This window comes from Salvelinus sp. IW2-2015, linkage group LG22 (genome assembly GCF_002910315.2).
Source record: "Salvelinus sp. IW2-2015 linkage group LG22, ASM291031v2, whole genome shotgun sequence".
NCBI lineage: Eukaryota > Metazoa > Chordata > Actinopteri > Salmoniformes > Salmonidae > Salvelinus > Salvelinus sp. IW2-2015.
In genome coordinates, this window is record NC_036862.1 from 24,542,650 (window position 1) to 24,557,105 (window position 14,456).

Consider the following 14,456-nt stretch of genomic DNA (forward strand, 5'->3'; position numbering starts at 1 on the left):
TTACAGGACGGCATATGGCAAAGATGCAGTAGATGGTATGAGTACGTATATACATATGAGATGAGACTGTAGGGTATTAAACATAAATAGGCATAGTTAAGTGGCTAGTGAGTACATGTATTCATAAAGATGGCAAGATGCAGTAGATGATATAGAGTACAGTATATACATATAATATATAATTAAGTGGCATTGTTAAAGTGGCTAGTGATACATTTTTGACAAATTTCCATCAATTTCCATTATTATTAGAAGTTGAGTCAGTATGTTGGCAGCACCTAATGTTAGTGGTGCTGTTTTACAGTCTGATGGACTTGAGATAGAAGCTGTTTTTTCGTCTCTCGGTCCCTGCTTTGATGCACCTGTACTGACCTCGCCTTCTGGAATGATAGCGGGGTGAACAGGCAAGTGGCTCTGGGTGGTTGTTGTCCTTGATGATCTTTATGGCCTTCCTTGGACATCGGGGGTGTAGGTGTCCTGAGGGCAGGTAGTTTGCCCCAGTGATGCGTTTGGCAGACCTCACTACCCTCTGGAGAGCCTTACGGTTGTGGGCGGAGCAGTTGCCGTACCAGGCGGTGATACAGCCCGACAGGATGCTCTCGATTGTGCATCTGTAAGTGTTTGTGAGTGTTTTGGTACAAGCCGAATTTCTTCAGCCTCCTGAGGTTGTAGAGGCCTGCGGCCCTTCTTCACAACGCTGTCTGTGTGGTGGACCAATTCAGTTTGTCTGATGTGTACCGGGAACTTAAAACTACTCACCTCTCCACTACTTCCCGTCGATGTGGATAGGGGCGGTGCTCCCCTGCTGTTTCCTGAAGTCAAACAAATCTCTTTGTTTTGTTGACGTTGTAGTGTGAGGTTATTTTCCTGACACCACACTCCGAGGGCCCTCACCTCCTCCTGTAGGCCGTCTCGTCTTGTTGGTTATCAAGCCTACCACTGTAGTGTCGTCCGCAAACTTGATGATGTGAGTTGGCGTGCATGGCCACGTCTGTTGGTGAACAGGGAGTACAGGAGAGGCTCAGAACACCCGTTGTGGGCCCCAGTGTTGAGGATCAAGCGGGTGGAGATGTTGTTACCTACCCTCACCACCTGGGGGGCCCGTCAGGAAGTCCAGGAACCAGTTGCACAGGGTGGGGTCGAGACCCAGGGTCTCGTGCGAGTTTGGAGGGTACTATGGTGTTAAATGCTAGCTGTAATCGATAGAGATCATATACATGTGTCTATTCCTCTTGTCCAGTGGGTTAGGCAGTGTGCAGTGTGCGGCGATTGCGTCGTTGTTGGACCTATTGGGCGGTAAGCAAATTGGAGTGGGTCTAGGTGTCAGGTAGGATGGAGGTGATATGGTCCTTGACAGTTCTCTCAAAGACATTCATGATGACGGAAGTGAGTGCTAGGGCGTAGTCATTTAGCTCAGTTACCTTAGCTTTCTTGGGAACAGGAACAATGTGTGGCCCTCTTGAAGCATGTGGGAACAGCAGACTGGGATAAGGATTGATTGAATATGTTGCTAACACACCAGCCAGCTGGTCTGCGCATGCTCTGAGGACGCGGCGGGATGCCTCTGGGGCTGCAGCTTGCGAGGGTTAACACGTTTAAATGTTTTACTCACTGGCTCAGTGAAGGAACCCGCAGGTTTTGGTAGCGGGCCGTGTCAGTGGCACTGTATTGTCCTCAAAGCGGCAAAAAGTTGTTTAGTGTCTGGCGGGAGAAGAATCTGGTACCCGAAGGGGCTGGTTTTCTTTTTGTATCCGTGATGACTGTAGACCCTGCCACATACCTCTTCGTGTCTGAGGGTTGAATTTGCGACTCCACTTTGTTCTCTTACTGACGCTTAGCTAGTTTGACTGCCTGCGGGGGAATAGCTACACTCTTTGTATTCGGTCATGTTCCGGTCACCTTGCCCTGTAAAAGCAGTGGTTCCGCTTTCAGTTTTGCCTGAATGCTGCTCAATCCACGGTTTCTGGTTGGGGAATGTTTTAATGAGTGTGGGTACAACACTCGATGCACTTCTAATAACTCGCTCACCGAATCAGCTATTCGTCAATTTGTTGTTGCGCACATGCGTAACATACCTCCAGCACGTGATCGAAGCAATCTTGAAGCGTGGAATCGATTGGTCGGACCAGCGGTTGACAGACCTGAGCGCGGTGGGCTTGTTTTTAGTTTCTGTCTATATGCGGAACAACAAATGGTCGTGGTCAGCTTTTCTCAAAGGAGGGCGGGGGAGGGCCTTTAATGCGTCGGGAAATTAGTTACAATGGTCCTTGAGTTTTGCCAGCCTGGTAGCACAATCGATATGCTGATAGAATTTTGGGACCTTGTTTTTCAGATTAGCCTTGTTAAAATCCCAGCTACATAATGCACCTCAGGGTGATGTTAGTGTTTTAAAAGAGTTGATAAGTTTCTTCAGGGCCTCATGTGGTCTGCTTGGTTGGGGAATTATACGACTGTGTTATTATGATTCGAAAGAGAATTCCCTGCTGTAATAATGGTACGACATTTGATTGTGAGGATTCTAGATCAGGGTGAACAAAGACTTGTGTCCTTTGTTGTTTTATGATCACACCACGTCTCGTTAATCATAAGGCATCACCCCCCCGCCTCCTCTTCCTTCCCGGAGAAAATATTTGTTTTCTGTCGGCGCGAAATAGCGAAAACCCAGTGGCTGACCGACTCCTAGCCGTCCCTGAGTTAGCCATGTTCCGTGAACAGAGACGTTGCATCCTGAATGTCTCTCTGGAATGCTACCCTGCTCGGATTTCTCACCTTTTTTTCAAGGAGACTGGACATTGGCAGAGTAGTATGCTTGGGAGGGGGCGCGATGTGCCCGTCTACGAGAGCCTGACCAGAAGACCTGCCCGTTTTCCCCTCTCGGCGTCGGTGGTCGCGGCTGGCGATCGAAATCCATTGTATTTGTGGAAGTGACAAACACTTAGGATCCGTATCGAGAAAGTCGTATCTTCGGGTGTAACGATGGTGAGTTTTGACGTATCTGCTCTATACTTCCAAGTTTAGTTCCTCCCGAACTGTATGTTCACAACGCTGTCTGTGTGGGTGGACCAATTCAGTTTGTCCGTGATGTGTACGCCGAMGAACTTAAAACGTACTACCCTCTCCACTACTGTCCCGTCGATGTGGATAGGGGGCTGCTCCCGCTGCTGTTTCCTGAAGTCCACAATCATCTCCTTTGTTTTGTTGACGTTGAGTGTGAGGTTATTTTCCTGACACCACACTCCGAGGGCCCTCACCTCCTCCCTGTAGGCCGTCTCGTCATTGTTGGTAATCAAGCCTACCACTGTAGTGTCGTCCGCAAACTTGATGATTGAGTTGGAGGCGTGCATGGCCACGCAGTCGTGGGTGAACAGGGAGTACAGGAGAGGGCTCAGAACTCACCCTTGTGGGGCCCCAGTGTTGAGGATCAGCAGGGTGGAGATGTTGTTACCTACCCTCACCACCTGGGGGAGGCCCGTCAGGAAGTCCAGGACCCAGTTGCACAGGGTGGGGTCGAGACCCAGGGTCTCGAGTTTGGAGGGTACTATGGTGTTAAATGCTAAGCTGTAATCGATGAACAGCATTCTTACATAGGTATTCCTCTTGTCCAGATGGGTTAGGGCAGTGTGCAGTGTGACGGCAATTGCGTCGTTTGTGGACCTATTGGGGCGGTAAGCAAATTGGAGTGGGTCTAGGGTGTCAGGTAGGATGGAGGTGATATGGTCCTTGACTAGTCTCTCAAAGCACTTCATGATGACGGAAGTGAGTGCTAAAGGGCGGTAGTCATTTAGCTCAGTTACCTTAGCTTTCTTGGGAACAGGAACAATGGTGGCCCTCTTGAAGCATGTGGGAACAGCAGACTGGGATAAGGATTGATTGAATATGTCTGTAAACACACCAGCCAGCTGGTCTGCGCATGCTCTGAGGACGCGGCCGGGGATGCCYTCTGGMCCTGCAGCCTTGCGAGGGTTAACACGTTTAAATGTTTTACTCACGTTGGCTACAGTGAAGGAGAACCCGCAGGTTTTGGTAGCGGGCCGTGTCAGTGACACTGTATTGTCCTCAAAGCGAGCAAAAAAGTTGTTTAGTATGTCTGGGAGCAAGACATCGTGGTACGCGACGGGGCTGGTTTTTCTTTTGTAGTCCGTGATTGACTGTAGACCCTGCCACATACCTCTCGTGTCTGAGCCGTTGAATTGCGACTCCACTTTGTCTCTATACTGACGCTTAGCTAGTTTGACTGCCTTGCGGGGGGAATAGCTACACTCTTTGTATTCGGTCATGTTTCCGGTCACCTTGCCCTGACTAAAAGCAGTGGTTCGCGCTTTCAGTTTTGCGRGAATGCTGCCATCAATCCACGGTTTCTGGTTGGGGAATGTTTTAATAGAATGTGGGTACAACATCACCGATGCACTTGCTAATAAACTCGCTCACCGAATCAGCGTATTCGTCAATGTTGTTGTTCGCCTCAATGCGTAACATATCCCAGTCCACGTGATCGAAGCAATCTTGAAGCGTGGAATCCGATTGGTCGGACCAGCGTTGAACAGACCTGAGCGCGGGTGCTTCCTGTTTTAGTTTCTGTCTATATGCTGGGAGCAACAAAATGGAGTCGTGGTCAGCTTTTCCAAAGGGAGGGCGGGGGAGGGCCTTATATGCGTCGCGGAAATTAGAATAACAATGGTCTTGAGTTTTGCCAGCCCTGGTAGCACAATCGATATGCTGATAGAATTTGGGGAGCCTTGTTTTCAGATTAGCCTTGTTAAAATCCCCAGCTACAATAAATGCATCCTCAGGATAAGTGGTTTCAGGTTTATATAGAGTGGGATGAGGTTCTTTCAGGGCCGTCAATGTGTCTGCTTGGAGGGAAATATACACGACTGTGATTATGATCGAAGAGAATTCTCTTGGTAGATAATGTGGTCGGCATTTGATTGTGAGGAATTCTAAGTCAGGTGAACAAAAGGACTTGAGTTCCTGTATGTTGTTATGATCACACCACGTCTCGTTAATCATAAGGCATACACCCCCGCCCTTCTTCTTACCAGAGAGATGCTTGTTTCTGTCGGCGCGATGCGTGAAGAAACCAGGTGGCTGTACCGACTCAGATAGCGTGTCTCGAGTGAGCCATGTTTCCGTGAAACAAAGAACGTTAGTCTCTGATGTCTCTCTGGAATGCTACCCTTGCTCGGATTTCGTCTACCTTGTTTTCAAGAGACTGGACATTGGCGAGTAGTATGCTCGGGAGCGGTGCGCGATGTGCCCGTCTACGGAGCCTGACCAGAAGATCGCTCCGTCTGCCCCTTCTACGGCGCCGTTGTTTTGGGTCGCCGGCTGGGATCCGATCCATTGTCCTGGGTAGTAGACCAAACAGAGGATCCGCTTCAGGAAAGTCGTATTCCTGGTCGTAATGTTGGTGAGTTGACGTTGCTCTTATATCCAATAGTTCCTCCCGACTGTATGTAATAAAACCTAAGATTTTCTGGTGTAACATTGTAAGAAATAATACTGCTTAGTTTCCTAGAAACGCGAAGCGAGGCGGCCATCTCTGTCGGCGCCACTATTTCTAATGTGTCCATAATATTTGTGATTTCCTTAAGGGCATGGTGATGATAGTTTGTAGAGTGATTTAATTTATGGTCCATTGAGGTACTTAATACTGTGTTATAGTCTGCCATCATAATGATTTGATCGCTTGTTGCTTGTAAATTCAATAAATTGGTATAAATATTTTCAAAGAATTATGGATCATCCTGAATTTGATCATTTAGATTAAAGAGCCAAATCTGTTTTTCCATCCACTTGCATATTTAAAAAAGGTCCATCTTCCTTGCAAATCATTCCAGACTGTTTGCACATTTGGATCTACATTTTTTTATTAATATCACACCTTTTGAGTTCCTTTGTCCATGACAGAAATGATTTCACCCCCCATTRCTTTTTCCACACAACTTCATCTAAGGATGTAGAGGGAGTTTCCTGTGAACAGTATGTTATATTCCTTCTCTTTTAGCCATGTAAAGACTGATTGTCTTTTCTTATAAAAATCGGCTAAGCCGTTACAATTATAACTGGCTATACTTATTTCCCCCTTTACCATAACTAGATACTATTCTCAGTCTACATTCACCATAAATAGTGCTCGTAAAGTTACTACCATTAGAGGTATTACGACGGTCAAAAATAGAGATTTAAAATGTCCGATTTTTTGCTAAATTTGCTCAAATGTCTGACATTTTGCTCAATTGCCCTCAGCTATGTTTAGACTGTTGCTGTTCATGTTTTGCTGGGTTCTAGTGTACTATGGAATATATTGCTTTCTTATTCTAGACACTTCTCCCAGTCATATTTAAGGTTAGAACTACCTTTCTAAGTGTTCTGATACTTCTAGCTTGGAGTTGTATTTTTATGATAACATAGCTACAGTATTTCACTTTTTAATGTGTGTAGTATTGCTTACTAGGTGTGTCTAATCAATTTTGTAACCACTCCCTCTCCCAATTAGGGCTAATTGGAAAAGCTGTTCAAAAGAGGACATTGTATTATTTTTTTTGTACTCCCTGATGAAGGCCATGCAGCCGAAACGCAGCGGTTTAAAAAAAACTTTGTTTCTATTGAACATGCCATACTAATAAAGTCATTTTAATGAATTGTATGAAGAGTGCCTTGGTCCTTCTTTCTTTTTGATGACCAATTTACCAATTTTACCAAAGAGCACCTTCTATCTACCAAAATATATTATTGTGTACCTTAGTAGCGCTTCCCTTCCTCCTCTTTTTCCTAGTCTGATGTTTAGTATTCAAGAAACAGGTTCTAGCAATATGCGCAAACCAACTGGTGTTTAAAAATATACATATATATATATATATATTCCCTTGCCTGTTTGCCAATGCCACAGATGTTAGAAAATTGAGTCAGGATATTATGTGTGTAGTAGATTTGAGTAGGTTGATGTGTATAATATTGGATGTGATTTCGTGAGAGTGATGTCTGGATAAGACTAAAATGTGTGATAAATAAATAATTACCCAACCAATTTGCATGGTTGAGTGTAACATGAAGTGAGTGAGTATAGCCTTCATATTCAGGATGTTAATTGTAATCTATATCAACATTATAGTTGCATCATAGTTACATTAAACATCATTCTCATAGAAAAACACATCCCAGCATTTCCATAGTAACTGACGTTTCACATGATTATGAAAGAGACATTGCATTACGATAGAGACGGCTTCACTACAGTACAAATGTATCCCGTACAAGCTGGTATTATTCCCCAACGTCCCTGTTCTGATATCTTCCCATTGCTTGTTGTAAACATAGATAAACATGTAGACAAAGACATACAAAAGATCAAGACAGACAAAAAAATTATAGAAAAGTTGGACAATAGAGGAGAGAGGGATAGAAGAGAGATGGCGTGTGTGTGCACGTCCGCATTTGTAATCGAGTGTGTATGTGCGCGCATATCAACTTCATTTTGTTCTGATATTTTCCATCACCCATCATTTTTTTTTGTAACCTGAAGTCCCCATAGAGTTTAGTACAGCCATGGTGTTATGGAACTGTCTTGGAAAAGCTGTCCGTCTATAAAAGAGTTAATCCACAATGAGAAAGGCACACGTACTCCTCTCCCTCTGTTGCCTATGTACAAGACACAGCCTCTTGCAACGTTCGTTTCTCTCCAGGGGAAATTTGTAATTGAGACCGAATTTGGTCCCTTTAAGCTCCCTTCCCCTGCTTTTGATCAGCTTCTTTTATTGGTAGTGTTCAAATTTTGCGATGATAGGATGGGGATCCTTGGTCTTGAAGCTCCAAGACTGTGCACTTGATAGAAATCGACCTGGTTTAGTCTCTAGAGAAAGTTAAGGTGGACTGCATGAACTCTGATCGCTCCCTCTGGATTATTGGATGCGTCCTCAGGAATCCCAGAAAATATTAGATTTTCTTGCATGCTACGCTTGTACGTCTAGTAGCGACCCCCTCATCACCCTGCTTTCCCTGAGTAGACAATCCATGTTCAAATAGAGGGTTTTTACTTTGGCTGTTAGTGCCTTGTTCTCGCCTTGGATCATGAGAATTTCACTCAGACTAAATCCAAGCTCCACCTCAGTGTGTTGCATGGTTGCATGGTTGCAAGTGTTGCATGGTTTCCGGCAAGAGCATTAGCCTCTACTTCAAAGGTAAGTAAATCGTCTGTGTCTTTCTTTTGTCGGGTTAGAGTTATTTTGTGAAGTAGCCGGATCTATTCACGATAGAGTATGTTGTCCCTCCATAGCATAAAGCTGTTGGCACTCAGGATCTCCTTCGTATCCAGGTTGGCACAAAACTGCAAGCAGTTGTAGAAACGTTTTTATTTGATATATTTTTTATTCTGGGCCTTCAAAGTTTCCCACGTCAGTGAGCTCCAGACAGACAGATCTGTAGGCTATTTGCACAAGGGATAAGAAGTAATCAGTTAGGCCTTTTTGATGACGTTCCCACCAGATCAGAGAATGACATTTTTTCTCCCCAAACTGTAGCCTAGGTTGTGCGCTCGGCAAACAGCATGTCCACTCCTACAATGACAACGGTAAGACTGGAATAATAATATATTGAATGCATGAACAGAAATTACAGTAACCAAACAAATATCATAGATTATACATTCTGGTAATTAATGGTAAATGTACTACTGGTATACATGTGTGCCATCCCTGCAGCCTCCAAATGGATTAGTCCACTGAGACAGGCATGAATCGGACATGAATGTATATATACATTTTTTGTATATATATTTGCCACTGCTCGACTAAAATCTTGTTCGACCAACAGCCTATCGACCAAAATGTGCCAGATGTCTGTGTCAGGGGAGAAGTTCCAGGTGGTATCTGTGGGAAGCTTGTGGAAGGCTACCCAAAACGTTTGACCCAAGTTAAACAATTTAAAGGCAATACACTCAATTGGTATTTTTGGTAGCATGTAAACTTCTGACCCACTGGGAATGTGATGAAAGAAATCCCCKAAAAATTCTCTATTATTCTGACATTTCTGACATTTCAAGTGGTGATCATAACTGACCTAAGACAGGGGATTTTTACAAGGATTAAATGTCAGGAATTGTGAAAAACTGAGTTTAAATGTATTTGGCTAAGGTGTATGTAAACTTCTGACTTCAATTGTATGTCATTCTATAGTGCCTACGGTTGGAAATGGAAAAGTCACTGTTTTTATCCCTCAACAAGTGTATGCACTCTCTCGTCTCCCTCTATCCAACCATGCCCTGAGAAGCACCAGTTTGTGGCTCCGGTGGTGTCTGGGGGGGGGCAGCCTGGAGAGTGTTAGGATGAACAGTGTGTATGAGAAGAAGCCTGTTCTGGACTGTTTCATCTACATCGCACACCTCCATGCATTTCCTGTACTCACCTACCAGTACCTGCCCTGCATTGGATACCTGGTAATACTGTCTTATTTCATTGCCCTCGCTATGCATCTCAAATGGCTCCCTATTTCCTATATAGTTGACTATTTCTTTTACCAGGGCCCGGTGCCATTTTAGTAGGGCTGACCCCATTTAGTCGTCTGGTCGATTGTTTGAGTTTTTTATTTTTACAGGGACAGTGCACATTAATCAACGTTTCAGTAAAAGTGCCGGTTTTAGCCAGCCGGCTAATTTTCAATAGCAGTCCCATGGCAGGTTATTAAAAACAATTGCAATCATTGAGCAGTGAGAACACGCAGAGCAACATGGGACAAGCAAGACATAGCATGCAGACAGAGCAACATAGCACAAAAAGCAACAAGACAAAGTGTTTCCACACCTCACAAGCTACAGACAACATGGAAAGCGGCAATACACAGCTAGGGATTATGTTCACAAATCTGATTGACCTTTAGCCATGTCGTCATGTTTTTTGTGAAAGTCTGATCGGTGGTGCAGTTATGTGTGTCTGATGACAGTATTCCAGACATGGGAAGCTCTCACAGAGAAAGCAGATTGACTAAAGGTGCTTTTCCTTAAGGGAACTATACAGGCACCTCTCATGGCAGACCTTGTGGATCTGCTGCCATATGTTTGGGTTTTCTGTTTAACAAAAGTACTTAGTGGAGGGGGAGCCATGCCATTTAGGATCTTGAATACAAGACCTGCATTGGTGTATTGCACAAGATTTWCCCAACTCAGGAGCTCATGCTTTCTGAGGATGCAACAGTGATGATGGCTATTGGGCTTCCTATCAAGCACTTGGAGGCTGTTTGTAGACAGACTGAATGGGTTTTAATGTTGTACAGCAAGCTTGGGACCAACTAGTTAAGCAGTATGTTAAGTGGGGGAGTATCATAGATGTGAAGTACAGTTTTGCTACCTCTGTAGTCAAACAATTTTGTATAAATCGGAAATTAGCTAGGTTGAATTTGGTTATTTGAATTACCTTTTTTCACCTGCTTTTTAAGAGAGGTTGGAATCAAGTATGATGCCAAGGTACTTCAAATCAGATCACAATAAGCTGGGTGAATTTTGGCCCATTCCTGACATAGCTGGTGTAACTGAGTCAGGTTTGTAGTCCTCCTTGCTCGCACACACTTTTTCAGTTCTGCCCATTCATTTTCTATAGGATTGAGGTCAAGGCTTTGTGATGGCCACTCCAAAACCTTGACTTTGTTGTCCTTAAGCCATTTTGTCACAACTTTGGAAAGATCCTTGGGGTCATTGTCCATTTGGAAGACCCATTTGCGACCAAGTTTTACATTCCTGACTGATGTCTTGAGATGTTGCTTCAATATATCCACATAAATTTCCTCCTCATGATGCCATCTATTTTGTGAAGTGCACCAGTCCCTCCTGCAGCAAAGCACCCCCACAACATGCTGCTGCCACCCCCGTGCTTCACGGTTGGGATGGTGTTCTTCGGCTTGCAAGCCTCCTCCTTTTTCCTCCAAACATAACGTTGGTCATTATGGCCAAACAGTTCTATTTTTGTTTCATCAGATCAGAGGACATTTCTCCAAAAGTATGATCTTTGTCCCCATGTGCAGTTGCAAACCGTAGTCTGGATTTTTTATGGCAGTTTTGGAGCAGTGGCTTCTTCCTTGCTGAGCGGCCTTTCAGGTTATGTCGATATAGGACTCGTTTTACTGTGGATATAGATACTTTTGTACCTGTTTCCTCCAGCATCTTCACAAGGTCCTTTGCTGTTGTTCTGGGATTGATTTGCACTTTTCGCACCAAAGTACGTTCATCTCTAGGAGACAGAACGCATCTCCTTCCTGAGCAGTATGATGGCTGCGTGGTCCCATGGTGTTTATACTTACGTACTATTGTTTGTACAGATGAACGTGGTACCTTCAGGCGTTTGGAAATTGCTCCCAAGACTGAACCAGGTCTTGGCTGATTTCTTTTGATTTTCCCATGATGTCAAGCAAAGAGGCACTGAGTTTGAAGGTAGACCTGAAATACATCCACAGGTACACCTCCAATTGACTCAAATGATGTCAATTAGCCTATCAAAAGCTTCTAAAGCCATGACATCATTTTCTGGAATTTTCCAAGCTGTTTAAAGGCACAGTCTACTTAGTGTATGTAAACTTCTGACCCACTGGAATTGTGAAACAGACAGATTATTTCACTTATAACTCACTGTAATAATTGTTGGAAAAATTACTTGTGTCATGCACAAAGTAGATGTCCTAACCAACTTGCCAAAATGATAGTTTGTTAAAAAGAAATATGTGGAGTGGTTGAAAAACAACTTTTAATGACTCCAACCTAAGTGTATGTAAACTTCTGACTTCAACTGTATATAATCCCTGATTTAATAGGGATATCCTCATTTAATAGGATCTCTATCATAAAGCAGTAACATTTATTTTTAAGTGTAAACTGGTTGATTGTTTCATATTTCAACCAGGAAAATAGATAGTGTGGTTACTTGGTGTTTTCTGTAATATAGTATGTAACAACTGTTACAGCAAACTCTCTCAGTATTTGAAAATCCTGTCCTTTCGGTGCCAACTATCCATCAATTACTCACCAATGTAGCAGATGGTGAGCAGCCGGAGCAGATTCCTGGCCACATATCGAGACGTCACTGTGGGTCCAAGCTTTGCAGACAGCAATCTAACGGTCTTGCAGACCGTGTCTGTAGGGAGAAATCAGTTATCAGTGTTATACAGTCAACACAACAATAACAACTGATATTCTCCGCACCCAAAACCAAATCTCTCACRAATCGATTTGGGTTCTGGACGAAAATGCTTTGCAATCTCTCCTAACAAAATCCCGCCACCTCTGCCAAAGCCCATTCCCAGTGGTGGGGGGGGGGGGAGAAATCAAACACAATGAGCATCTAAAACATGAAATATGCTGCCATGCCCGGTCATGTGGTGGTAAAGTTCAGTTCAGCATTCATTTGTCCTAGCCTGGGTAAAAAAGTATGTTTGTGCTAAAATTCACTCTGAACATTGTTTGGCATAAGACAGAGCACTTTACTCCTACCTACATGTACAAATTACCTTGACTAGTCTGGACCCCCACACATTGACTCAGTACCGGTACCCCCTGTATATAGCCTCATTATTGTTATTTTATTGTTACTTTAAAAAAAATATTATATATACACACAGTGCCTTCAGAAAGTATTCAGACCACTTGACTTTTACAACCTTCTATTACATTACAGCCTATATCTAAAATGGATTAAAAAAATATAAAAAGAAATGGTGGAAAAAGTCAAGGGGTCTGAATACTTTCCGAAGGCACTGTATATGCATGTACGTATACTACCGTTCAAAGTATGCATACTACCGTATGCATACTACCGTTTAGGGTCACTTAGAAATGTCCTTGTTCTTGAAAGAAAAGCACATTTGTTGTCCATTAAAACGATCAGAAATACAGTGTAGACATTGTTCATGTTGTAAATGACTATTGTAGCTCGAAACGGCAGATTTGTTATAGAATATCTACATAGGTGTACAGAGGCCCATTATCAGCAACCATCACTCCTGTGTTCCAATGGCACGTTGTGTTAGCTAATCCAAATTTATCATTTTAAAAGGCTAATTTATCATTAGAAAAGCCATTAGAAAAAATCACAGCTGAAAACTGTTGATCTGATTAAATAATCAATAAAACTGGCCTTCTTTAGACTAGGTGAGTATCTGGAGCATTAGCATTTGTGGATTCGATTACAGGCTCAAAATGGCCAGGAACAAAGTACTTTCTTCTGAAACTCGTCAGTCAATTCTTGTTCTGAGAAATGAAGGCTATTCCATGTGAGAAATTGACAAGAAACTGAAGATCTGGTACAACGCTGTGTCCTACTCCCTTCACAGAACAGGGTAAACTGTCTCTAACCAGAATAGAAAGAGTGGGAGGCCCGGTGCACAACTGAGCAAGAGGACAAGTACATTAGTGTCTAGTTTGAGAAACCGATGTCTCACAAGTGGACAAGAACAATTTGCTTTTCTTTCAAAAACAAGGACATTTCTAAGTGACCCCAAACTTTTGAACGGAAGTGTATTTATGTATACACAGTACCAGTCAAATGTTTTCTACATTGTAGAATAATAGTGTTAAAGAATGCCAAGAGTGTGCAAGAGAATGCCAAGAGTGTGCAAAGCTGTCAAGGCAAAGGGTGGCTACTTTGAAGAATCTCAAATATATGTAGATTTGGTGAACACTTTTTTGGTTACTACATGATTCCATATGTGTTTTTTCATAGTTTTGATGTCTTCACTATTATTCTACAATGTAGAAAATAGTAAAAAATAAAAATAAAAACCCTTGAATGAGTAGGTGTGTCCAAACTTTTGACTTTTACTGCATATACAGTATATTAGAATATTTCTTTGGTAAATATTTTCTTAACAATTTTCTTAAAACTGCATTGTTGGTTTAGTAAGCATTTCATGGTAAGGTCTACTGTTGTATTCTGCGCACGTGACAAATAAAATGTGATTTGATTTTGATTTGAAGGAGGGTAATGTTAGCACAAAACAGGTCTGGATTTCAGGCTACATTTGTCCAGGGCAAAGTCCAGCACTGTAGCATTCAACTTTGTATTTTCTGGATGTGTGTATAAAGACAATTTCACTCAGTAGACTACTGTAGAGATTTCATGACGAGGCATTGTTTAAGAATAAAGGGTGCTGCTGTAACTCTGCTGGTCTGTCTGTCTGTCTGGGGCATGGGTTCAGGGGGATAGTAGAAGGAGGGATAAAGGGAGTGAAAGTACCAGCCCTGACATCTGGACTGAAATGAGATCGCTGAGAGACATGGTGGTGGAACAGACAGTGGAGCTGAGAAACATGGAGGCCAAACTGATGGAGAGTGAGAAATAGGTGGAAGAGCTGAAGACAGAGAACACCGGTAGAGTATCATTTGTCATCATAGGACCTACACTGAAAAGAGCACTACCGCAAACCAACTCCAACCAAAAGGTGCTTCTCATCCAGATGCAAATAGTGTGCATGATACATCT

At 43.1% G+C, this 14,456-nt stretch overlaps 1 pseudogene; it reads right to left on the bottom strand.

Moving 5' to 3' along the window:
• The window catches only part of LOC111982693 (WD repeat-containing protein 81-like), a 43,849-nt pseudogene that overhangs the window by 16,558 nt on the left and 12,835 nt on the right, over positions 1-14,456 (bottom strand).